We start from the raw sequence: 26,579 nt of genomic DNA on the forward strand, positions 1-26,579 counted from the left end.
AGTGTATAATGTCAGTCTTATGCTACTTTGTTTACCTATCGTACGATAACCAATATGCAAGCAAAACAACGGCTATCTGATTGGATTGATCATAATAAAATAACTTTTTGTGGCTATATGCGTTTACGCAATGATTATATATTTATTATCGATGGTTTTGTCCTTTTAATTTTCTAACCCAGTGAAGTAGAAGATGGGATAAAGAAATTGAGTAAAAAAGGTTAGTCTGTTGTAATTTGGTTTCTCAAAGTAACTTGCATGATACGAGATATATAATAAAATATTTTATGGGTGAAAAATTGGGGGTCGCACAATACACGAGATCGGCTGTTACACGAGTATATACGGTATGTATTATTCAACTATTCAGCAATATTATTCATCTTCACTAATCAATCATGTTTTGGTTAATATTTATTTAGACTGCAAACTTATCTCATTTATTTAAGACATTCTACATTATGTGTTGCCTGCTAAAATCAAGATGTCTGTGCGAGTTAGTCATCACTATTCTCTAATTCACAAGGCTGGCATGTAATAGACTTAAGGGTTCAATTAAACGACAGTGTTAAGTACTTTTCATACAAAAATATTTGTAAAATTTACAGCATATTATAGTATTCCTGAGTTATGTGGTAGTTCTGAACTATGTGTATTTAAGTACCTATCAACAAATAATTCTTGTAGTGACCATCAGAGTCTTGTCACTTATCCATACCAAAATATACAATGTTTCAAGTAACAGTAGTTATAAAATTTTCACATTAGGTTAGTTATTTTTAATAATATGACAAAGATGAATAATAGCTGTATTAGTTAAGACCATAATACATACATATTGCAATTACATACAGTACAGTATTTGATTAGGGGAATTTAAATGTACTCAAAATTTGAAATAACAGTAACACCATCATACCTTGAAGAACAGTCATCCTAATGCAGAGATGCAAAAGCTACTTGGTTATATTCTTCAATTAAAAGGGTAGCATAAAGTTAAGTTAATTACAAATCCAAATATTTCTTAGGAAATTTAGATATGAAATTTACAATGAAATAATTTGATAATCAACTAAATAGGAAAAATGAAAACGGAGGCTCCAGAAGACAACAAAATTACCCAATCACACTCCAGACGAAGGGGTCACTCCCAGGGGATTCATCTGAGGATAGATAGATAGGTATTTTGATAGAAATAGATATAAAAGTTATACAGTACTGTATATGTATAGGTGTATGAACTATGCAAAAAGAGCATCTCTCTTTTTAACATACTTGAAATTTATATTATCATATTTTTAAAACTTAAATCATAAAGGTTTATTTTATTGGATAATGAATCAGTGGTATAGGTTGTATTATGATTTATATAAAAGTTTTAAGCATTCTCAAGAAATTTCTTGATTAATGGTACATGTAAAACTATAAAATTAACTTTCTATGGAAGAATAAGGTTTGTTGAAACGTATATAGGATATTATGTTGTACTTTAGGATTGAAAGGTTGGGATCTGCAAAAAGACGACTATGCATTTGTTCCACATTGCACTAACCTTTACTGTTGCACTTTTATTTATGTAATGCACATTGGAGAATATCTTTAGATAGAGCTGAATACATCTAGAACTTGATTCTTCATATTTTAAACCATGAGGTGTTTACCTTAAGTGATGAAGACATTTTGTAGTCTTTATTACCTGCCTATACAGTATAAGTTCTGATACAGTATACTGTAGTCCATTTTAGAAATTTCCTTTTACCCTGTCCATAAAAGAAAGTTTTTTTATATCTGAACTACAGTACAAATGTTTCTAAATAAGAGTATAGGCCTTCTTCAATAGTCTGGTGCTAAGAGGAATTTTCTCAGGAGATTATGTTGACATACTTTTTTACTTGGATTTTATGTTATGTTTTTTTTTTTTTTTTTTTTTTTATGATACATTAAACCCTATTAACCACCCCTCTGGAGAACTTTAATTATTAACTGTGGTCGTGTTATATATAATTTAATTATCTAGTTGACTAATCTATTTTGGCTTGTTGGTGTGGTTAATAGACTAAATAATTAATCATTCCATATGTATAACAAAGAATATGGTGAAAATCTTGGCTTTGGAAATTGCTTACAATAGTGAACCTTTCTTAATGTCTTGAAATATCTACATCTAGAGTGTGCTCTTCCTTTTCAAGAGTTGCTTGCTTGCATGAAAAAGGTTCCCATTTCAAAGCCTGTGAAAGTCTCCAATGTCTGCCTTCTATGAATGATCTTTTGTTATATCCATAACATATTCTTTTAATATGAAACTCTAAAGTGACTGATAATATTTAATTGTTTTAATGTTGATCATTGTTACAAGTAATTGAAGATGTTTTACTAGATTTTAAGCAATGAAATCCATTGATTGTTTCATGTAGTGAAAAGATATAATCTTTCAGTGTACAGAGTATATTTCCTGCAGCTAAAATGGAGGATTGAGAATAGGTTAATTTAACTGGTTAGTGTTGATTTACAGCAATAGAAAGAAATAGCCTTTTTTTTACTATTATACCTTTTTCTTCATAACTATTTCCATATGGTTAGGCATTTTGTATATTTTTTATGAAAAGATATTTACCCTTATCTCCATGAAAAGTGTGAAAATTTGCCCTTTTTGTTATATAACTGAATGTTGAAGTAAAACTAAATGTGTTTGATTTACATTTGAATTTTGTATCCAAAAGTTAACAATTTAGAAGTACTGTGTACAGTATTTTGTTCTTAGTAATACACACCATCATCCTTTAACCTGTTAAGTGCTCCCCACCACCCCCGAATGATCCCTATCGTACCATCATCCCATTTATAAGGGCTGGATATCTCTCTCTCTCACCTGTTGAAGTGCTACCCCCACCCCTGAATGATCCCTATTGTACTGTCACCCCATTTATAAGGGCTGAATATATATATCTATTTTTTTATTTTTTTGCTGTAAAAACAAACACATACTCATTCACTCTTCTATAAAAAATGCAAAGGTTGAATTATTATGAAAATTACTTTACGTATACATAAAAAATGTCAGCCTTTCAGTTTGAAACGTCCGACTAAATGTTTTCAGGACATCAATTACTTGACATTTACAACTCAGGTGCTTGAGTGTTATTATCAAATGATGTTACTAAACTTTACCGAGTAACTATTATCATGGGGGTAACAGCTTGATACATGTGTTTAAGGTCATAAAAGTATTGTACAATATCATCATGCTGAAGGCAGTCCAAAGTAGATCACAGTAAAAGTATCATGTGGGTGATGCTTAACAGGTTAATGGAATTGACTTCAACAAAGCTACAGTATACTCATGTTAAAGGACTCTGGTTTGTATAATTAGGAAAAATGTACATTAATTGAAAAATGTGATATTTTACTTATTTGTTAGACATGATTCCATTTCACAGTTTCTTTTACGAGTATTATAGCATTCCATTAACATTATTTCCAGATAAATAAAAAGTTTTAAACCTGTAAAAATATTTTTTTTTTGTATTGCCATAGTGATATGTAAAATATGTTATAGGACTATGAGGTGGGGGGGGGGGGTTAATGAATGGTAATCTCAGTGTATCCTTACAAAAACTTAAGATCTCATCACCCCCCCCCCCCCCCAAAAAAAAAAAAAACATCAAATTTACAAGAATACTAATTTAGTTTCATTCATGATCAGTTCAAAATAATCAATACACACTTAACAAGATGTGAACCAAGGTGATAAACACTATATAAAACCTTCGTCTTTTACAAAACTTTACTGCTGACCTCTCTTTAAACTTAAGTTACAAGAGCACTATATATGATATAAACCAATTTTAAGAACAATCACAGAAATTATTTTGATACTCGCCTAAAATAAATGGATTATTCCTTCAAATACAATAACTTGCATTTATTCCTACATGAATACACCAAGTCCTTTAAAGTGGAGATACTTCAACGGCATCTGGAACAGTGATTAAATTGTTAACAAGGCAGTTACAGTAGGTAGGGGAGAGCAAGCCACCTACTTGCCTGACAGAGTCAAATCATTATTTACTTCATGCTATTTGGTATCAATGGAATGCTACTAGGTCTTATTTTTTACACCTGCTGTACGATCTTTTTCATACTTTGTTAAAGGCCTGTCAACTCTCTTCTCATGTTCTTGCAATTGATGTGTACACACATTTATTTCTCTTCTTCACTGTTATTAACAAACCGATCTTCAAGAAACTGGGTAGGTGCATTCTATGGGTCAGTATCTATTGATCCTTTGAGATTTTTCTCTAAAATTCTATCTTACAAATTGGTAATTAATTAAAGATGGAAAAACTATAAAAATCCAAGAACTGTAAACAAGTCTCCAGTAGTTATTGATCACTGATTTCCATTTTTCTTTTATTGATTAGTAATTACCAGTAATTAAAAGTCCACAGAAATGGCAGTGTTTAGTGTCAAGTAAAAGAAGGAGGGCAGGAAATTATAATGGTGAACTTGATTGAATGATTCTGATATATTTATTAGTAATTAATGATTAAACGGATTTTGAAGCAAAGCGAAAAATCTATTTTTTGGGTGAGATGGCCATGTCGTCCTGATGGAAGCTTCCTATTGGCAGCTTTCTAAGGGATTTTTGGCTACAGTGATACTCCCAGAAAATTGACCATAGGTCTCCAGAATTCTAACTCCTGGCACGAGTATCCTTAAAATTTTTCTTAAGGATATCGCATAATATCAGGGGACGTATTTCTTGATACGACAAGGAAATCTTCACCTCGAATAGAGTTTTCACTCTGAGGGGGAAGAGTGGCAAAATTGAAGGGGAGTACCCTCCTCATCAGACAGAACAGGGGAAAGGCATAAACGTCGACGTCCCACCGTTGTTGGAATGCATCTTGCCATAGAGCCTTGGGATCTGGGACTGGGGAGCAGTATGACGGGAGCTTGAAGTTTAGGGCCGTTGAGAAAAGATCCACAGTCAGAGAACCTCACAAAGTCAGGACGTTCTGCTTAGGTTGTTGGCGAGCACATTCCTCTTGCCCGGAATGAAGTGCCGATAGTGGTATAGCGTGAATCTCGGCCCACCTCGGTATCTCTATAGCATATCGAGTGAATCTCGGCCCACCTCGGTATCTCTTACTGCTAGATGGGTTAAGGGCTGCGAAAAAGTACCCCCTTGCTTATTGATGTAAGCCACTACTGTGGTGTTGTCGCTCATCACCACCACTGAGTGGCCCGCCTGGAACTGTTGAAGCGCCAGAAAGACGGCCTTCATCTCGAGGAGAGGTTTATGTGAAGGTACTCTTCTGACTGACTAGAGGCGTGAGGTCGTGTGGTGCAGCACGTGAGACCCCCACCCTTTTTTTGACGTGTCTGAGAACAGCATCAAATCCAGGGGGAGGACAAGACAATCCACTCCCTTTCGTAGGTTCTCATCTGCCACCCTCCATTCGAGGTCTGTCTGTTCTGCTAATCCCATGGGGATCCGAATGTTTGGGGACTTGCGTTGCCACTGGAGAGCTCTCATACTGAGGCGACGGTTGGGAACTAGACGGGCCAGTGATGAAAGGAGAGTGAGGAGACGTAACCACGTCTGAGCAGGAAGTTCTTCTCCTCTGAGAAAGGGTCTTATGACCAATCTCTGCGTAGGAAGCAGGGAGGAATTCTCGAGGTTTAACCATGATACCCAGATCTTGGCAAAGCCTCATAAGTTTGTCTCGATGTTGAAGAAGGGTTGACACCGAGTCTTCTAGGATTAGCCTGTCATCCAGATAACTAATGTGACGGATGCCAATCCCGTGTGCCCAAGATGACACTAGGGCAAACACTGGTGAAGACTTGAGATGCTGTGGAAAGACCAAAGCACAGCACCTTGAACTGGTATTTCCTGTTACCTAGGCTGATTGATTGATTGATTTAAGGTTTTCAGGCATCCTGTTATCTAGGCTGAATCTCTAAGTACTTCCTTGAAGACGGATGGATTGCGATCTGGAAGTACGCGTCCTTTAGGTCCAGTGTGCACTTGAAGGCCTGTGGTCTTACCACTTGTCTGACTGCGTCTGCCGTTTCCATACTGAACGGAGTTCATTTTACAAACTTATTCAGAGCTGAGAGGTTGATGACTGGTCTCCAGTCTTCAGCCTCCAGACTCCTTTTTCACAAGAAAGAGTCGACTGAAGAAGCCTGGGGACCTGTCGAGGACCTCCTGGAGAGCGGGTTTCTTCAACATGGTCTGGACTTCTTTCCGAAGGGAGTCTATTGACACTGGATTCCTGGTCAGGGGAGAGAGAGATGTTATGAACCAGATGCAATACCCTAGACGAATCACAAGAGATTGTCCAGGGTTTGGCCCCGAATTGCTTCCACCTGTCCGAGCAACTTTGTATGCATCCCACTACCGGTGGACAAACGGGGAGTGCCTATCCTAGCATTTGCGGCCTCGGCCGTTCCCTCTAGGATATTTTCCTCCCCTGGAGGAATTGATGCCTCCTGTCCTTGGCAGGAAAGGACTTCTTAGACACTGTGGTCTTTGCTGTTGTCTTGTTCGTCATGGTCTTGACTGGATGGGACTGCTGAGGAGCTGGTGGTTTATATAGCTTGGAAGTCAAAGCCCTATGCAGGAGAGAGTCCTGATGGGACGTCCTCCATCTCTCACCAGCATGTTCCACATCCCTAGGCTCAAATAGATGGACTCCCTCTAGAGAGAAATATCTGAGCCTAGTGATCTCGACATTTAGGACTTGTTGGTGGAATTTCTCAGACACCGCGTTCCGATGTTTCAGGATGGTATTCGCCCACTAGTTCGAAACTTGGTGGGGGAAACTCGATCGTGCGAGTGCCTGAGAGCAGGAAAGTATCCATTGCTATCCTGGTACATTCCTTGGAGAAATCCTCAGTCTGTACCAGGATTCCCAAGGTTCCTAACCAGTCATCAAGCCACGAAGTAGCCTGCATGGCATACTTTGTGACCTTCTCCTGGTTAAGGATCTCGGTTGCAGAGAAAAAGACCTGTCGGTAGGAGTCTCTCTCTGGAGATACTCCCTTGGTGAACTCTTCCAAGCAGTGATGGAGAGGAAGAGCCGGACGAGGCTCATCCAGAATCTCCCGAAACGTTGGGAGGAGGTATGTTTGGAGAGCTTTAGGACGATCTTAGCCCTGGCACCCTTCAGCCCCTGAGACCAGGGCAAGGCTGCACTGGTCTTTGAAGGTTTCTGGGTGCCAAAGACACTGTCTAAGACCGTGTCTTTGCCCTCTCGTGGGGATATCTCTGGGTCGGTAAATCCAGTGAGAATCCTTATGAGAGTCAGAACCTGCCCGAATGCATGTTCCAACTCTTTTTGTTCTCCTTCCGACATCGGACTTGCAGCGAAGTTTCCTTCTTCCATCCCCAGAGCTCTTTTTGTGGTGGGTCACTGACATCCCTCGAGTGACCGGCTGTCTCTTTAGACTTAGAAGGACTTCGAAAGTCTTGGAGTCCTTGGATTCCTTCCGAGGAAGGAGGTAGGACTCCAGCATCGAAGGCTGAGATGACGTTTCCCTCCAGATTTCCATTGGTGGTGGGGAACTCTCCGCGTGAGGGCAGACTTCCTCCGAAGGTGCAAGGAAGGAGGTCCTTTCCTCACGCGACTCCCTCGGCAGAGGTGAGGTAGGAGAGTATCCGGAGGAAGATGCAGGAGCAGCAGGACTTGATGGTCTAACAGGAGTCAGCTTTACCCTCTGGGAAGTGACCGCGTCCGAGACTCCTCTCTTCCTTTTCAGGGGAGAAGAAGAAACCATGGTTCCTTGCAGGTCTGCTGGAGCTGTATGATGCTCTAAAGAGCAGCCAGACAGAGCGGGATTGAAGGCCTCTACCACTGCCCGAACCCATGGCTGCTGACTGACTGACGCACTGTCAGACAGATCCCCTAAAAGGAAAGGGACCGAGGGTTCCCTACAAGGAGTCTCTACTGTAGATGGGTCTGCCTTAGAGGAAGGTAGTTTCGGAATCCTGAACTCTTCTGTAGAGGGCCGTTTCCCTTTCCCGGCGAATGCGCTGAAAGGCGTTTGCGGGGAGGGGAATGAGGCGATGGTGCCCTGTCAATGTGATGTTCCTTAGCCTGGAGAACCTGTTGCTGGCCACTGCGCGATGGCGCTGGCACGTTGGCGAGCGCTGGTGCATTGGTGAGCTCGAGTGGGCAAGAGAGCGCTGGTGCATTGGTGAGCTCGAGTGGGCAAGAGAGCGCTGGTGTGCCGGGGAGTGTTGGCGCGCAGGAAGGTGCTGTGCAGCGTTGCGCAGTTTTTCTAGAATGGGCAGAAGGGCGTGGAAGCGCAGGAGTGTGTTGTGTGCAGGGTATTGTACAGTTACTTTAGAATGCGCAGGAGAGTGTTGGCGTGCAGTAAGACCATGAGCAGGGTGTTGTGCAGTCCCATTAGAATGCGCAGAAGAGCATGGGCGCGCAGTTCGGCGCTGCGCAGGAGGTTGTCGGAGAGCAGCTTCATTAGAACGCAGATGAGCACTGGTGAGCCAGAGGTTGCTGCGCAGTGGCGCACAGGAGAGCGCTGGTGCGCAGGAGAGCACTGGCGCACAGAGAGCGCTGGTGTGCAGGAGAGCACTGGCGCACAAGAGAGCGCTGGTGCACAGGAGAGCACTGGCGCACAAAGAGCGCGGGTGCGCAGGAGAGCACTGGCGCACAGAGAGCGCTGGTGCGCAGGAGAGCACTGGCGCAGAGTGCACTTGTGCTTGTGCTCAGGAAAGCACTGTCGTATAAGAAAGCGTTGGCGAGCCAGAGACCTTAGTTGCGCAGGAGCGTGCTGAGGTTTCGGTGAGCGGTGGCGAGCTCGGGCAGGAGAGCTAAGTTGTGCTGGCGAGCGAAGTTGCGCTGGCAAGCGTAGGTTGGCTGATGAGCGCTGGCGAGCTAACAAATGTTGCTCTCTAGAATGGGGAGGTTACGCTGGAGCACTGACGATCGGGAGATCGCTGGGGCATTGAAAGGCACTGAGGATGAGAAGGTGAAGGTTGTTGTTCTAATGAATGCCGAAGCGTTGAAGAGCGCTGGCGAGCTTGAGAGCGTGGGCGCTCTGTAAAGTGTGACGGAGCAGGCTGGCGCTGACGAGATGTTGGTGAGCGCTGGTATACTGCAGGGCGCTAACGAGCTGGAGAGCATTGGCGCGCAGCTGCACGCTTAGGTAGGGCCTATGGAGGCTGTACCGGAGACAGGAACGGTGATGGTAGATCGGCTGGTAGGAAGCACAGGAACCGGGATGTACCATTTGGAAGGGGAACATCCACAGATGGAGATCACGAACGATATACAGAAGAGTCCAGGACCGAAGTTCGAGGAATAGCAGCAGCATCATCGGGAGAAGGTCGAGAGCCAAGAGACGACTGAAGCGGAGACTCCTCTGCGGGGACCGGGTGCGATGATGAGGCTGAAGTGACGAAGAGGCACTTTTTCACCGATGGTGAAAGACGACCTCTTAAGACAAAGCGGAGGGCGAGCTCTGCGATGGAGACGCCCTCTAGGGGCCATTGGATCAGCAGCAGTCGTCCGAAGAGGAGTTTCTATAAGAGAATTCTCCCGAGAGGGAAGAAACACTCACAGGAGAGTCCGACGAAGGACTTAGTTTCCCCCTCGAAGGATGATCATGAACGGGGGGAAACTAAGTCGGCAGCATCAGCTGGAGAGTCTGGAGGGGCAGAGGCGTCTGCAGAAGACACAGATGACACCTCTGACACCACGACGCAATGAGCGCAAGAGGATCTACCTTCTTAGTCGACGACAACGGCTGCACACTTGCACCCCGGAGGATGAGCTGCAGCAAGGAGTCCTTGGAGGGCAGACCCGGAGGCCCGAAGGACGACCATACGTGTAAAACAAGACATACAAGGCTTCACCCGGGGGGAGAGGTAGGGTTGCTTCGCTAGGGGAAGCAACGCCATCTCTTGAGGATCGGGGTTGACCACAAAAAAAAGGGTCTACGCTACTACTTGACAGTCTCTCAGAAGAGGACAAATGAGTAGGAACTTCGGAGGAAGGTCAGTAGACGAAAGACGAAGCCTTCGAAGGAGAAATATCCCGCTTAGACGACTTCTTCCGTCATCGCCCAAACCTCTCCCACTGGGAGGCAGATCAATCCCGACACTCGCTACAATGATTGTTAATATCACACCATTGACCTCGGCAGGCTGGACAAAGGGTGTGACAATCAGTCCCCATGGCCGACATAAAGGTTCTGCAGGGCCAGCATAGTCTTGGGCAGGTGGGCATGGTCACAGAAGTGAACACACATTAACACAAAGAAAAAGCACAAAAGAATTAATGGCAATCCAATAATAACGGCGAAGGATGAAAAACGGCAATGACCGTACACGATCCGAGCCAAAAGCAAAGTGAGCTAAATCACCGAAATGCGAGTAGGAGCGGTAGCAAGCTACCCCCTCTACCCCCCTACTAACTATCGGTATGGGTAGTTAACCCTCGCTACATTTTAATGGCTCGTCATTTCAGCTTCGCCGAAAATACCTCTAAATAAATAGCGTAGGTTTGTATTCCAGTTACGGAACAACTAGGGTTCTGCGAACGAGAATGCGGAGAGACTTTCAAATCTTGGATTGGAGATACTGTACTTCTTAGAGTGGAAAGATCTTATCTGGATAACCAGCCATATAAGGTTCACCACTCAAATCACTCATGAGAGGTGAGGGAGATCTATTCATAATCGAATAATAAGGGACTGAGGGTAATGAGATCGGATCTGGCTCAGGGAGAGCACCAGCTGTAGTCAAAGGATCTGCTACAAGAATCACCTCAAGCTCATACAGCACATTATCTACACTGAATGACAACAAAGAAGGAAAGTGATCTTGCTTAGTTCATTTCTTGCAACGAGAATGATATCCCTCCTACTGGGAGAACAGCCACTCCCTTCAGTACTAACATCACAAATTCGAAGATAATTTGTATTTTTCCTTAACTAATACAAACCTGGAGTTATTTATGTGGATGTTCTTTCGGCGAAGTTAGGAGGTAGCCATTAGACTAAAAATACGAGGTGGCAATCATGCTTAAGCGGGTCGGCCGGGAGTGGCTGGGTGGTACCCAGTCACCTCTATATATACTCTCACAGCGGTGAGGTACGTCACTTTTGACTGTAGGCAGGACTTCTGGAGGACAGGTGATGGTGGGCCAATTTATTTAAATAACTCCAGTTTGTATTAGTTTGGTTAAAATATAAATTATCTCCAAATTTGTCATTTGTTCCCATAATGACAAACCACCCGTTAGTTATGTGGATGACTTACTTTTAGGTGGGTGGAATGGACACTGCCCCAGTTTTACCTAGTCAATTTATTTTTATAGAGGCATATTTGCACCGACTCGCAGGGGTGCCCTTTTAACTTGGAAAATTTCCTTATAGCTGATTGGTCGGAAGTATTTTTGTCTGACTACCATCATTGTTTTCAAATGATTACCAAGTAATGTGAATCAAAACTTATTTATTAATCTAAATTTCTCCCTTGGATATAAGTTTTGTCAATAAATAATGTTAAATAAATAGATATATTTTAAAGTATCGTGATGGTAAATCTAAATTATTTAACACCCGCCAAAGTCAAGGACAGGAGCTTGTTTTCGGATGCACGTTGCATAATTTTGTTACTTTTCACATATTTCAACACAAATTGAGACAAATTACACTAAGAATAAAAAAAAACATGTTATTATAATCTTACTTTGAATACCAGAATCTACTAAAAACGTGGAATTGATAAAATTAACTCATGGTGAAAGTAGTGGTTCGGTTAAAGCAAGACTCACGTAGAGTGGGTCCTGGGTAAAACGAGCATTCTACTGTCAAACGCTAAAGAGAGAATGTAAGGGAGATTATAACTCGGCGGTGAAATTATGAATTAGTTTAATTGTGATTTTTATGCAATTTATGCAACACTACAGTATCCTCAAACCGAAAATGTCGCTATTAATAAAATCTAAACCTTAAAAAAAAGTAACCCCTTTCTATATGGACTTACATCATACGTCTATGATGTACAATAAGTCTGTATAGAAAGGGTTTTCTATTTTTTTTCGTAAAAGTTTAGATTCTAGAGTATTGGGTAAAATATGTAGCTTGTACAATGCTAAATAAATAAGTGATGTTACACACGCATGCATGTGTGTGTGTGTGTTCTCACATCTCAACTGACGTCTCTCTCTTATCCCTTTTTATACGACTTACATTACAGGCATATGATGAAAGTCCGTGTAAAAAGGGTTTGTAATTTTTTTCGTAACGTTTTAGATTTTACTGATAGCAATATTTTCAGTTAAGGATACTGTAGTGTTGCATAAATTGTATAAAAATCATAATTAAACGAATTCATAATTTCACCGCCGAGTTACAATCTCCCTTCCATTCTCTTTGGCTCTTTTTACCCAGGAACCACTCTTCGCGAGTCTTGCTTTAAGTGAACCGCTATTTTCACAATGAGTTAACACAAGCTCCTGTCCTTGACTTCGGTGGGTGTTGTTATTAAATTTAGATTTACCATCACAATACTTTATATTTATTTATTTAACATTATTTATTGACAAAACCTATATCTAAGGGAGAAATTTATATTAGTAAATAAGTTTTGATTCACATTACTTGGTAATCATTTGAAAACAATGATGGTGTTCGGGCAAAAATATTTCCGACCAATCAGCTATTAGGGCACTCCTGCGAGTCTGCAAATATGCCTCGATAAAAAAAATTGACTATAGTACAGTAAATGACTGTGTTCTAGGGAAAACTTTGACACCTCGCTAAAATTACAGTGTGTAAAATAGCGCCCTGTGCAAATTATAGTGTGAAAAGAGATTGTGCATCTGCATGAACATTGAGATTATATATGGATAAGTAGAGACGTTTCCCATTGTTTACCTCGCAAGAAACAATGGGGACGTGGACAGTATATATATTTATAACTTATACTAGACTGCACAAGAGAAGTGATAATTACCTGCAGAGGGACCCATAGTACTGTACCCCAAGTGAGGGGAAGACGAAGAAAGGAAATCCACACATTCTTTCATTTATCCCAGTCTTAACCCAGGTAACTTGAACTGATCCACCTCCTCAAGTAACTCTCCATTCAACATGACATTCAACCTTGCACCACCTTCCCTTCTCGTACATCTCATAACCTTACTCTTGCCCACATTAACTCTCAACTTCCATCTCTCACACACCCTTCCAAATTCTGTCACTAATCGGTCAAGCTTCTCTTCTGTGTCTGCAACCAGTTGTTGTTGCAGCAAATGGTGGAGTGGAAGCAGATGTACATCAGAGAGTGAATGAAGGTTGCAAAGTGTTGGGGGCAGTTAAGGGAGTAGTAAAAAAATAGAGGGTTGGGCATGAATGTAAAGAGAGTTCTATATGAGAAAGTGATTGTACCAACTGTGATGTATGGATCAGAGTTGTGAGGAATGAAAGTGATGGAGAGACAGAAATTGAATGTGTTTGAGATAAAGTGTCTAAGGAGTATGGCTGGTGTATCTAGAGTGGATAGGGTTAGGAACGAAGTGGTGAGGGTGAGAACGGGTGTAAGAAATGAGTTAGCAGCTACAGTGGATATGAATGTGTTGAGGTGGTTTGGCCATGTTAAGAGAATGGAAAATGGCTGTCTGCTAAAGGTGATGAATGCAAAAGTTGATGGGAGAAGTACAAGAGGAAGGCCAAGGTCTGGGTGGATGGATGGTGTGAAGAAAGCTCTGGGTGATAAGAGGATAGATGTGAGAGAGGCAAGAGAGCGTGCTAGAAATAGGAATGAATGGCGAGCGATTGTGACGCATTTCCGGTAGGCCCTGCTGCTTCCTCCGGTGCCTCAAATGACCAAAGAGGTAGCAGCAGTAGGGGATTCAGCATTATGAAGCTTCATCTGTGGTGGATAACGGGGGAGGGTGGGCTGTGGCACCCTAGCAGTACCAGCTGAACTCGAGTCCCTTGTCAGGCTGGGAGGACCGTAGAGAGTAGAGGTCCCCCCCCCTTTTTTTTTTGTTTCATTTGTTGATGTCGGCTACCCTCCAAAATTGGGGGAAGTGCCTTGGTATATGTATGTATGTAACCCAGGTAACCAATGCCCTTGAACAACTGCAACTTGTCCAACAAGGGCCCAATGTATTCTTAAACCACTTGTTGAGCAGCCCCCACAGGACCGATATTAAAAGTATCGAGTGACCTGGGCTGTGAAAGTAGTTTCTCTTCCACGCACCCGCTTGTAGAACTTGCAACATGGAGAAGTTGCGTTTAAAGGCCAGGGACGTACCGATGCCCCTGACATCATGGGCTCTAGGTCGTCAAGCCAGAGAAGGATCAGGAGCCAATGCTTTTTCAATCACCTGTCGAATCCATGAAGGAACAGTGTTCTTAGAGATCCTCCTCTTTGTTATGCCCGAACTAACAAACTGCTGCAGTGCGTTTAAGATAATTTATTGAACTCCTCACTGGGCACAGTAACAATCAATCGGGGTCATTGGTTACAGAATGGAGACTCGCAATCTGAAAGGGTCTGAACCTAGAGTCCAAAGTCCCCGGATTTTGAGTCTTACCAATGAACTCAGGGACGAAGCAGCGTCACTTCCCCCCCCCATCCCCTTGAATGGGCGATGTCATACTAGAGGCGATGAAGTTCACCGACTCTCTTTGCCGAGGCTAAAGCAAGCAGGAACGCCGTCTTCAAAGTGAGATTTCGGTCAGTTGCATGGTGTAGTGGTTTGTAAGGAGGACCTTTTAAGGACCTCAAGACGAACCACGTTCCAAGGAGGCGGCCTTATCTCTGACATGGGGCAAGTGATCTCATAACTCTGTATGAGTAAAGAAAGCTCCAACAAAGAAGAAAGGTTTACTCCTTTCAGTTTAAAGGCTAGATCACAACTCTGTATGAGTAAAGAAAGCTCCAACAAAGAGGAAAGGTCTACTCGTTTCAGTTTAAAGGCTAGACTCAAGGTTGAGGAGTACCCTTTTACTGCCGAAACAGAAAGGAGTTTTTCCTCCCGAAGGTAAATAAGAAACTCCGCTATTTCGGGGATAGAGGAATCGAGAGGAGAAATATTCCTTCCACGACACCAACCACAGAAAAATGACCATTTTGTCTGGTATACAGAAGCAGAGGAATCACGCAAGTGTTTGGACACTTTCTCCGCAACTCGTCATGGAAAGCCCTTCTGACGGAGGAGACGCTGGACAGTCTCCAGGCGTGAATTCGAAGCGACTGCTCGGTTCTGTGGAAGATGTTCGCATGGTTATTTGAGTAGATCTGGTCATGGAGATAGCTCTCTTGGAAGATCTACTAGAAGATGCAGAAGGTCCGAAAACCAATCTGCATGATGCCATAGTGGAGTTACAAGGGTCATCATTAGATTTTTGGATGCTCTGGTCTTGTTGAGCAATCTTCTCATCAGGCAAAACGGGGAGATGCATAAACATAGATATTGTTCCACTGATGTTGAAATGTATCATGCCATAGAGCCTGAGGGTCCAGGACTGAAGAACATTATAGCAGAAGCTTGCTGTTCAGAGATGTTGCAAATAGATCTACAGTTGGGAACCCTTAAAGTCAGGGCTTTGTTGGCTATCAGAGGATTCAAAGACCATTCGGAGCCTAATATCCGAGATGCTCTGCTCAGATTGTCCACGAGAACATTCCTCTTGTCCGTAATTAAGCGAGCCGATAGGGACAACAAATGTTCTTCTGTCCATATGAGGATCTTTATTGCAAGATGACAGGCTGAGAAAAGGTACCACCTCATTTGTTTATGTATGCCACTACTATAGTGTTATCACTCATCAACACCACAGTGTAGCCTGCCAGAAACTCTTGGAAATGATGAAGAGCTAGGAGGTATTCCCATGAAAAGGTGGCCACAGCCAAGAGGTTCTTCCTTAACAACCCTTGAGGTACCCTTAAAAGATCTGCAATGCTGAAGGGCTCACACTCACTCCGGGAGGACCTGTAGACTGTGTTATCTTTAGGTTGCCTTTCTAAAGTCAAGGAACTCCTTTGGTCAGGTCTAGGTTGATTGCAAATGGGAGATCGCTTGCAAGCAGGCAATTTCTTTTGAACAAGCAAGGAACTTTGACTAGGGAAGAAAGTGCAATTGCGACTCTTTGTGACTTTCACAGTGAGGATAAGAGCGAACGGGCAAGATAATGTCCTACTGCTAGTAGAAGCAGTCAGGTAGACGAGTTCTTGTAAACAAGAGAGCACCGCGGCACACGAGGGTTAGCAAACACACGAGCATACACCCCTCAGGGGAAATGTGAATGTACAGATTCACTATTACTTCTAGGCAAGAGTTGACAATTAGACAAGTGCACAAGAACCGAAGTTAGTGAGCACATAGGAGCATATGAGTACCCAGGAGAGTATTCCACACCATGTGAGGGTAAAATTATAAGTTCAATACTGCGGCCCAGATGGCACTGGTGAACAGGTGAGCTCAATTGTCTATAAGTGCTTGCGCATAAGAGAATCATCATGAGGTGAGGTGATTGCACCCTAGACCTTTTATGATACGAACAAATGCCTCAACTTCATTGGCTATTGCATCTTCTGGAAAATATAAGCGCTTTGTGGCACATGTATGTGACTAGTCCACAAGTGTCGAGAATGAGGATTCACCCCATTATAAAATTCTTTTTCAGAAGAATGGGTGCGTGATTTGGCATATGTGCGAGAGTATCAAACTCATATAGGAGTTCTTCAGAAAAGTAGGGGCCCACACTGAACTCAGAAATCCCTTCATCACAGTGCTCTTCTTTGGGAGAATATGTGCACACCAGGGTGTGCATCTGCATTTAAAGAGTGGGTGTGCTATGGGGCACGCGAGGCCGAGGGTCAACCTCAAGATCCAACACTTCTTCAAAAGCACGAGGGTGAGGCTCCACCTCAAAAGCTACCTTTTCAGAAGCACAAGTGCTCTCTAGGGCATGAGCAGAAGGGTGAGGATTTACCTCAAGATCTAGTTCTAATTCATTTGCGTAAGCGAGCTCTAGGGCACATGAGATTATGTGGATCAGACTCGTGGGAATGTTTTTCATCCGAAAATTGGATGCACTTTGTGGTAGTGTGTGCATGAGGATGAGGGTTAGCCTCATCACAGAACTCTTCCATGTCTCTTAGAAGTTCCGTCTCATCCTTTTCAGTGGAAAGACCCCGTAAATCCGCCTCAGAAGGCGTATGGGCCTGCACTTTTTTGCTCTCAACTGGTGACTGTTCCTAACAAGAACTGGCGGCGTCCTTTTTACGCTTGTGTGAATGGGAGTAACAGGTTGGCCACAAAAGAAGCACCCTCTCTTCACCTTTGGAAGTTGGGCAGCAGCCGGAGACTCCTCTTCCATTTAAGAGGTTTAAATAGCCTTGGGAGGGAAAGGGGGGGGAGGCAAAATCGCTTCTTCCCTTTCCTAGTCGTCGTGAACAGCAAGTCCTTATCAGAAGGGTATGTAACTACTGAAAGCGAGTACCTGTCTTAAATTGCACCTACATTAGTTGTGACCTGGCTGAAAGTGGTCACATCAAATACTTTACAGCTTCTGCCGTAGAAGAAACGAGAGACTGGGAAGTCTTAGAGAGGGCTTGTCACAGATTTTCTGTGGTCAGAATGCCCTACAAGCTTAAGGAAGCCCAAACCGTCCTCAAAGCCAAGGACTTGGCATAGTTGAAATCGGGTTTACTAAGAGCTAGGGAGTGAAGGGTTGGGTTCTCCTGATTCACTGGGGGAAACAGCTAAAACCACCTCACACGTTAGTGGCGGATGCGTTAGATCTGGGGCATTAGAATATCCGAAGGCAAAAGAAAAGATCTAGTGGACTTCAGCTTTGAGAAAGACCCCGAGGTTGCAAAATCCTTCTTCCTCCACATGTCATACTCTAACCACGGCAGCAATGACCATTCACTACACTCCTTACAGGAGCAAGACCGCAAGCAGTAATGGCCCCTACAGGAAGGGCACAAATTATGGTGGTCAACATTGCTCCTAATCCTGGTGCCATAATTTTGGCAACAAACTCTAAGACAGGATCACATGCCTGCACATAGTTTCTCCATTCTACAAATACCAATCACACAACGGGAAAAAAAAAGGAAGAAAAGTTGAACTACCCAAGTTAGTGGGACAGAGATTACATCCATACCACTCGGCGGCTGAAGTCAAAGTGGTTTCCTAGTATACAGTACTAGATTCCCTGCCACTTGCCAATACAGTATGGACCGATACCTCGTTATAAATCGTAACAACCAAATTTCCAACTTCTTGGAAATCATACTCCTATTAAAGGATGACGTTTTGTTGTGGTGTTTTGCGGACTGTGGCCAGATGTAACACGCAGACTGCCTAGTGTTCGAATGCCGACCACACTAACATTCACTTCACAAAAAAAAAGAAAAACGATGAAATGCCCAGAGATCTAGGCAAAAAGTAAGTAATCAAGAATGAACTGGGCACTGGGCAACACCCCTTGATTTTATACTGGGCAAGGGGACCCAGTTAGAACTGTGGTTGCCTAATATTATTCCAGAGGTATTCTGTCTCACTTGTACTGGCATGCATGGGGGTCCTATATAAAGAGCAGTATACTTTCTAGGTAAGATACTTTCTTATTTTTCAAGCTTAAGTAAACTTTACAAACATTAGGGGAGAAAAATAACATTAAAAGCATATAAAAAAAAATCTAAATTGGTGGCTGAGAAGGGGACAGATTATGCTGGGGAAAGAAACACTCTTGTTTAATCATTTTATTTTGGCTAAAAAAAAAAAAGAAAAAAAAAAAAAAAAAAAAAAAAAAAAAAAAAAAAAAAAAAGGATTATGACGAAGGAAAAATCTATTTCTGGGGAGAGACCTGAGACGCCCGGTGAAAAGGGTCCTTCTTACACTTTTCTAATATAAATCTTCCAAATATACTAGAGAAAGATAAAAGCATGGAATGCAGAGGTTACAACCCTCGCGCGAACACCTTGTTGGTGTCGTGTAATTATCAAGGGCGTGTGGAAACCACTATTCACAGGCTGTCTTCCATTTAGATAATCCCTTCATCAAAGGGGAGGGGCGTGACAGGCCCTAAAGAATACAATTGGGCTACGCCACCAACACCTACTACTCGCGCTCTCCAGGTCATCCTTCTGCAAGAACATATGGCTTGGCAAGGAGAGGGTGGGTCTGTACAAAAATAACTGGGAAGGGTTTCACCAGGCGTCACAGGTCTCTCCCCAGAAATAGATTTTTCCTTCGTCAAAATCCCTTTTCTGGGTCGATCTGTGACGGCCGGTGAAAAAGTACCAGAGAATGCCTTCCAAGCCCAAAAAAGTAATAACAATGCAGAGAATACAATCACCATGTACGACAATAATATAATATAATAATGTAAGAAACGTCTAATTACCAACTAGCCAAATGACATAGGGAGCGTAAGGCTAAATAACTAAGACGACAAGGAATCAACCGAGTGTCAAATTGCAAAAGGCATCAAACCTTACATGTCTAAGCCTTAAAGGAACGGTAACTACAATAACAGTTAAACCATAGGAATTAAACATGGCAAATATCATAGGGCTAACGAACTACCCAGGAGAGTGACGACGTGGTGTGAGTGGCGGGTAGGAGGGAGAAGAGGAGAGATGGAAGAAAGGAAGAAGCCCAGATTAATGGAGAGGGAATAGGCTCCCCGCTGCCAGCGTCGGGTATTTAAGGGCCTGTAAAATCTTTAGATAGTGGCGTAAGACAACCATAGGGGATTTCCAACCCGTATATTTTTTGTTTAAAAATCATCAAAGTCCCTGTTCTGGAAGTAATTGATGTAGGTATCTACTGTCCGTATATCATGAGCCTGGGGAAATGATTCCGGATTAGTATGTTTAAACAAGTAGAGGATTTGTTGCCTGATGCCGTGAATGGAAACAGTACCTCCTTGTTCCCCGATAGCCAAGGGGCCAGACGAGCGGGTGGCAGTTCTAGCTAAAAAAGGCCTTGAGAGTAGTGACTGAACACAGAGAAAAGATCCTGGGGAAGAAGAATAATCTTCCGAGGGGAGCCCCTATTTTGCGGATCCTCATTTCTTAGCTAGGAAATCATTGTCTGGAGAAAGGAGTTCTTCGGCTGTAGGGAGGAAATCTATGTTTTCCGGGTTCGTGAGAGAGCTGTTAGTTCTGATATTCCATCACCTGAGGCCAAAGCCGTTAGAAATAAAGTCTTCCTAAGAAGAGTGATAAGAGCAGGATTCATTGTCCGTGTCCGGCGCAAGTTTTGAGGACAACGTTCATAGACCAGTGTCCTTTTGTGGCCAAACCGAAGGTCAAAGCCTAGCACATGTTTTTGGAATAGATGAGAAATAGGAATCAGCTAGGTTAATGTTAAACCCAACAAGGAAGATCTTCTTCAAAGCTTTCTTGATGGTGGTTAAAGTGCTAACTGTTAGGCCATTGCCAAATAAGAACCTCAAGAAAGAGATGTCTATATTCGGAGACATACGAGTATGGTCTGAACTCTTAGGGAATCTGCTAGTTGTTAACGGCCGAATCACATTGGCAAATTGTCGAGTCCCTTTTGTCTGATTCAAAGTAGAGATCGATTTCCGGTTCAATGTTCGCGTCTCTACAAGCTGCAATCTTCCTGTAGTCCACAAAGTCAGAGTTTCGGCTACCCTTGAGCAATCTGACACAGGAGTTTGGATTACTTGAGTCAGTTTGGGGAACGGAATCCGGAAGGGACGGAGTTTCAACTCGAGGAGGAGAGGAAACCAACTGTTCTTGGCCAGTGAGGTGGTACCAAAACCACTGCCCCCCGGAAGAAGCGTAGTTTGTGTAAAAGCCTCATTAGAAGATTCACTGGGGGAAATAAGTAAACCTTCTTCTAATGGTTCCAGAGTATCCACCGGAATGAAATTATGTCTAGACACCACTCTGACTCCATTGGTTCCGTCCTGGCTAGTGAGTCTGCTCTCACATTCTGGACTCCCGCAAGGTGAGTTACTGACAGGATCCAGTTCTTTTCTGTTGGCCAGGCGAAGATAGTGACCAGGATCCGATTCAGGTTGGGTGACTTGGATCTTCCCCTGTTGACGCAGTGTACCACGTCTGTTCTGTCTGACACTACTCTGATGTGGCTCGACCTCAGAGGAGAGAGTCTCTTCAGGGTCAAGAACACTGCCATGTCTTCGAGAACATTGATATGGGTCTGTTTCATGGCGGGTGACCAAGACCCCTGAAACATCTGATGTTCGGAGTAATCCCCCCATCCACTTAGAGGCGTGGCTGTATGGAATGTCTTGTGGAGGTGGGAATTGTAGAGGAACCGATTTGGAGAGGTTCTTCGGTTCGGACCATGGGCGTAGTTTCATTTTCAAGACAGAGGGGATCTTTGAGACCTTGTCTCTTAAAGGTACTGTAGCTCTCTTTCTCCAAACTCGATTGATGACTTTGAATTTTTGTTATTGAAGTGAATTGGAGAAGGCCGATAATACTTTCTAAGGTTCTTCTGAACATCTATTTGTGTTTGAGAAAATTACTGTTCTTGGAAGCTATTCCTCTGACCTTTTTGGAAGGGAGAGACAACGTGTGCTTCGAAAGGTGCCACTGAATGTCTAACCATTCTAAGTGGCCTGATGGTTGCAGGCGAGACTTTTGGAGATTGACCCGAAATCACAGGTTGTCGAGAAATCGAAGTACTTCCTTCGTAGCTCTGTTGCCTTCTATGGCCGACTGGGCCCAAATGAGCCAACCGTCCAGATAAGCCATCATCTGTATCTCTTGGTTCCTGAGTTGATCTAACACTGTCTCTCCCAGTTTCGTGAATATCCTGGGATCAATGTTGAGGCTGAAGAGCCTGTCTTGAATGCAAAGGCTTTCCTGCCTGGGCGGAAACCCAGATAAGAAGAGAAGTTTCGAGCTATAGGCACATGATAATAGTCGTCGGTAAGATCGACAGAGGTGGTGACGGCCCCACGGGGAAGTAAGGTCCGTACCTGAGAGATAGTCATCATCCGGAACTTGCCGCAGAGAATGTAAGAGTTTAGCTTTGACAAGTCCCGGTCCAATCTCAATGCCGATAAGCCTTTCTTCGGAATTGTGAACAGGCGGTCTTGGAACTTCGGTGATCGGTCCCGTTTGATTGCTTTCTTCTTGAGTAACTCTGTGGTGTACTCTTTCAGGATGGGAGTGGATTTCTGGGAGAGGGTCACTGGTGGAGGAGGAGGACCTTGTAGCCATTTCCACTATAAACCTTTAGAGATTATGGTATGAGCCCACGGACCGAAGGTCCAATGGTCTTGAAAGTGGTAAAGTCTCTCCCCTACCGGGACTACCTCGTTGTGAGGGAGTGAACCTAGGGGGGATCCGGATGCATAGCCGTCGAATCAGAGGAAGACTGTGATGTCGAGTGGGTAACTGACTATTGATGGCAGTGACCCCGGTTCGTTTTGTAGAGGGCAACTCTCTGCTTCTTCTTGAAAAAAGCTTGCTTTTGGTCTTCGACTTTCTTTCTGGCAGTGAGGCCCCACCTTTCCTGCAATTTTGGGTTGCTCTCGTATCATCTTGTAGAACCTTGTTCACCTCCTCCTGAGGGAAGAGGGTTTTACCTCATCAGGAGGAACTATCAGCCTGCTTGATTCCTATCTGATAGAGGCCTCAGACAGAACGTATTTCCCACAACTGACCCGATCAGACCACCAAACGTGTAGGTCGAATTGGAAGGGCAGAGATTGGTTCTTCCTGAATATCCGAAACAAAGTCTCAGTGGGATAAATCGAGGCTAGGGTCTCCCCGAGGTGGGGTCCGGCTCTTTAAGAGCCGGTATGGCCGAACCTTCTTTGTCAGTTTGAATAGTAAGACCTGTCCATTTATCCATAATAGGCAAGGCAACAATGAGAGCAGCTGTAGATATGGCGTATTCCCCATTGTGTGGGGTGAGCTTGGAATTATCGTACCCCCCAGACCGACAACATCCTGCTCCAGACAGATCGGGCCTGCCCTTTAGGAAATAATACTGTTACCTTCGGTACCTTGTCTAACCTAACCAAGGCATGCTCTTTCAATCGAACGAATCCGTTGAATGGGAATTCTAGTCCTTGAGAGTAAATTCTAGGTCCCCAGAGGGTGGACGTCTATGCCATCCAGAGTTATGGTACCATCTATATATGGAACATGTAAGGCAAATATCTATGCATTGTTTTTATCGAAGGAGGTTACTTCGATACGCCTGGGGCTGTAGGGGGGGTCATTCGAGTTCCTGAACGGATCCGACACACCACCATATCTTTGAGCTCCGTCATAGCCCCTTGGCTTTCCCTAGAATGTGTTGCTTTTAGCAGTCACGGTTTTATGCAAGGTAACATGAACATCAAGATTCTTTGAGGGTCCAAGGACGGTGACGCAGGTAATTGCAAAGCTGAAGGCTCAAAACTCATCCCCACCTACTTGCCCGGCCATGGGGTCGACGTCCAAACTTAGAGAGGACACTCCGAGGAGATAGGGTCCTCTAGATGGAGCATTCCTTCCAAACCTTGATACCCAAGGGCGGAGAGCCTCTCTTGCAGGCCGGAGAGCTTCATCATCATCCTGAAAGAAGTGAGGGGATTAGTGATGAAGGAGAAGACCGTTCTCCTCAATAAGCCATGCATACATTAATCCGGATCAAATTAAATCATCGCCAAAGGATACCAAAAGGAAACATATTAGAACCAACTCACATCATGGGTCCGGAGTAGCGAGGACAGCTCGTAGCAGAGCTTGCATGACTCCGGGAACCATACCATGTAGGCGGACCTTCTGTAAAAGAAAGGGGACATAAGTCTGGATGTTCCTTGAAACTCTGGTTAGTGATCCTATTCACAGGCTGGGATCAGCCGTATAACTAATAAAAATGCCTATATTTATGCATATATTTAATTCTAACTATGTATAAATATGGATAAATATCCATACAACATCATGTTCAAATAGAAATAAATTAATTATGCCTATATTTATGCATATATTTAATTCTAACTATGCATAAATATGGATAAATATCCATACAACATCGTGTTCAAATAGAAATAAATTTCCACTCAGTACTTGGAACCGAACGCTAGCCCCTTCTAATGAAAAGCCAGGTCGAAACCAACCATGCCATGAGAGGCTATCTACTGTTTCTTGAGACTCTGGTCAGTGAACAGATGAATCAATAGAATACTAATATCCAGTAACCACATAACATGTAACTATAAACCTCATCGGTAAAATAATGTTAACCCCGGTTCTGAACGTCTGAGTCAGGGGTGGACAACCTATGGCGCATGCGCCAACAGTGGCGCATTTCATGATTACAAGTGTCGCACTATACCCCAAAGATAGTAAATTGAATGACTTTTCTTTAAAATTACTAATTATGTTCATATATTTTCATTAGGACTTTCAAGAATAGCTAATGAATATTACCAACGCAAATTCAAAGTGTCATTAAAAGTAAGTACAGTTTACTTTGTATTCATGTTAAATACTTTCCTTTACAGCTAAAACAAAAGATTGGCCACCCGTGGTCTGAGTGATCTCTGTTGCCACCGGAGATCCGGTGACAAAGGTCCGTCATAGTGAAAACGTGAACATCAAAGGAAAGCTAATATTAACCTCAATGCTGAACGCCTGTGCGATATCCGGTTACCGGCCGTCACAGATCGACCCAGAAAGTTGTCCAACCACTGGAGGTGAACCTCCTGGTAGCTCTTCAAGATGATCTGAAGAGAACGCTACCTGAGGAAGCGTAGCCAGAGCTAGCTCCTCGAAGATGAAGTGCTGATCAGGTGTTGCCACGGGCGTACTTCTAAGAGAAGGGATGACGCCCATGCTGACGTCCTCTGAGGGACAGCAGTGACAGCAGATTCCCCAGGCATAAACAGAACAGCTCTGCTTTGTCGGCACTTAGTCGAACGAAGAAAACTGCATCGCTAACTGAGGAAAAATAAAATAAATTATGTAACAGAAAATTCCCTCGGGAGGAACATCTAACCCCCAACAAGAAGAGGGACCACCAAGGGAACAAACATAAAACAAGTATTGCACCCTCCCTTCCCCGGTCGACATTGACAGGAGAAGGGGAGCAGAGAGTAGCTGTAATAAAACAAGAATTACAATTATTTAAATCAGCTAAAAAAATTCACTAATAGGAAGAACCACTAGTCCTCCGAAGGGAAGTGTTCCCCACGGAGAAGAAGCTGAAAAGTTCAAATTACAATTATAATTTCATTTAAATAATTGAAAAAAATAATCAGAAGCGCAACCTAACCCGCGAACAGGAAAGGTGCTCCCCCCGTTAGTACACTGTTGGAGGTCCATGAAAGGTGAACGGCCTTGAGAAGAGAAAGACTGTAGTCAATCTCTAAGAGGCCACACTCCCTTCGCTCAGTAATCCATGTTTCCCGTAGAAAGAGGGAAAGGCGAAGACAACAGTTGAACGTGGAGGGTCCAAACGATGATGATTCCCCTACGGCGGCGGCCGAATTAACGGTAGGTTATATGCCGGTGGGAAGACCGATGGACAAGGAGGGGACAGGTCGGAAGGATAGGTTCCCCAGCCTTGCGCAAGTGTCTTGAAAATCTGTTGTATACGTATCACACGCACAGCACAAACACTGAAAAGGAAATTTACAACATTTCTATACAAATGTATATACATAAACATTAAGAATGTTTTCATATATATATATATATATATATATATATATATATATATATATATATATATATATATATATATATATATATATATATATATGTATATATATATATATATGTATATATATATATATATATATATATATATATATATATATATATATATATATATGTATATATATATATATATGTATATATATATATATATATATATATATATATATATATATATATGTATATATATATATATATATATATATATATATATATATATATATATATATGTATATATATATATATATATATATATATATATATATGTATATATATATATATATATATGTATATATATATATATATATATATATATATATATATATATATATATATATATATATGTATATATATATATATATATATATATATATATATATATATATATATATATATATATATATATATATATATATGTATATATATATATATATATATATATATATATATATGTATATATATATATATATATATATATATATATATATATATATATATATATATATATATATATATATATATGGAAAGAAGTGAAGAGAGTAAGGAAGGCTGGCGCAAGAATTGAAGAGACAGTGAAAGATGGAAATGGAAGGTTGTTAAAAGGAGAGGAGGCAAGGAAAAGGTGGGCGGAATATTTTGAAAGTTTGCTGAATGTTGAGGATAATAGGGAGGCAGATATAATTGCTGTTCCAGGTGTTGAGGTGCCAGTGATGGGAGATGAGAATGAGAGAGAGATAACAATAGATGAAGTGAGGAGAGCACTAGATGAAACGAGAGTAGGAAAAGCATCTGGTATGGACGGTGTGAAAGCTGAGATGTTGAAGGAAGGGGGTGTGACTGTACTTGAATGGT

The 26,579-nt window shown here is 42.5% G+C and overlaps 1 long non-coding RNA gene across 1 annotated transcript in view; it reads right to left on the reverse strand.

Moving 5' to 3' along the window:
* Window positions 1-795: 795 nt before the first annotated feature.
* LOC137620666 (uncharacterized) overlaps window positions 796-26,579 on the reverse strand; it is a 58,897-nt gene continuing 33,113 nt past the window's right edge. The window contains exon 3 of the long non-coding RNA XR_011040090.1: window positions 796-1,163. This is a non-coding gene — a long non-coding RNA (uncharacterized lncRNA). The remainder of the gene's footprint in view (window positions 1,164-26,579) is intronic.

The sequence above is a fragment of the Palaemon carinicauda genome, chromosome 27, assembly GCF_036898095.1.
Source record: "Palaemon carinicauda isolate YSFRI2023 chromosome 27, ASM3689809v2, whole genome shotgun sequence".
NCBI classification, from domain to species: domain Eukaryota; kingdom Metazoa; phylum Arthropoda; class Malacostraca; order Decapoda; family Palaemonidae; genus Palaemon; species Palaemon carinicauda.